This window comes from Pristiophorus japonicus, chromosome 10 (assembly GCF_044704955.1).
Source record: "Pristiophorus japonicus isolate sPriJap1 chromosome 10, sPriJap1.hap1, whole genome shotgun sequence".
NCBI classification, from domain to species: Eukaryota; Metazoa; Chordata; class Chondrichthyes; family Pristiophoridae; genus Pristiophorus; species Pristiophorus japonicus.
Genome location: NC_091986.1, coordinates 203392356 through 203393832, shown reverse-complemented (window position 1 = coordinate 203393832; position 1477 = coordinate 203392356).

Sequence of the window (1477 nt, the reverse complement as noted above, 5' to 3'; positions counted from 1 at the left end):
TACCAATCCTTTTGATAGTTAATGGTAGATCGCGGTTGTTTTTCCCTTGATAACACGTTGACTGTGGTCGGTCGCTGCTGTAATGGTGATGTTCTTCCTTCCTTCAGGGCTTCAGGACTTCGAGGCTGGAGAAGTTAGTTTACAATTGTCACGTTGATTTCTCTCCTTGTCTTGATGACACAGCGTAGTGTGGTACTAGTCTGTCAGTCAAAGTGTCATCTGAGGAGGTAGCAGCCTTGTAGCTACCTAGCAACCACCCAACCTCTGTTGAAAACAGGGGTCAGTTATACGATTTCAGTGTTCTAATCTTGCCGCCAAATCTGTTCAAAAATGTTGTATAATTTTGGCGGGCTTGGTTCTTCTTTGTAATATTTTGTTGGGCTCGTTAAAAGTTGGTATGTTTTGGGTGGGTTGATGTTCGAAAACTGTTTCCTGATGGAAATATTAGTTTGGTAATTGTCCTTTTGTGCTTAGTCTTTCGCATACAGGCTGGATTGGATCTCTTTGTGGTATATATGCTAAAATGGTTGTCCAGACCCATGTTGATGGTTAGCTACCTCTGGGTGATTTTGTGATGTTAATGTCGCTTGTGGAGAAGGATTTTCAAATACTCATTCTTCCAGGCAGGTTAACTTAGTTCTCACACCCAGGTAGCTTCACTTAATTAGACTGTCTTTTGCTGGTTCCGTAGGTCCGCTCACAGCCTTGAGTTTGTCTTTTAAAATCCAAAATTCTATTAAAGTTCATAGTTTCTTCCATAAGCACTTTAGAGTTCAAAACTCTTTGGTAGATAGTCCCAAATTAAATTTCCTTTCGAATGAGCCCAAACAGAGGGGGGTGGTTTCTTGTGATTTTTGCATTCCTTCAGGTGGCAGTTGGCGGCAGCCGGCAGCGAGGTGATGAATTTCGGCCCCAAGAGATTTAATACCTCGTAAACAGTGTAAGGGGAGCTTGGGGTGTGGGCTCGAATCCACACTCCCCTGGGGTTTTGTACGTGCGATTTATGAGGATAGGTGAGTAATGAGGCACCAGACACAGTGGGTAAGAGTGCAAAATGGCTAATGTTGTTCATTTAGAATAGTAAACACAAAGATAGAGAGCATAGGAAGAGGTCGTAAATAGCATTAATGGCACAATCTCACTCAACAACACAAAAAATCTTACAACAGGGAAGGGGAAGATAAGAGGTTGAAACATTCCACCCATACACAACCCCACCTCCCACTTCCACCCTTCTTACCAATTCCTATCCTAAATTGAGTCTGTGAGGGGGTTTAGTCTACACTCACAATCCTATCAACCCGGGGTTCTGGGGGCACTTATTTCAGCTCGGGGTCCCTCTGGGGTGGGTTTTACATTGTTGGTTGGTTCGGTTTCTTCTATTTGCCTGTCGGTTGGCTCCTAAGCAAAAAGCTGCTGGAGTTAAGCACACCTTCCCCAGAGCGAGGGCCCTGACTCAACTCCCCTTTAACTCAAC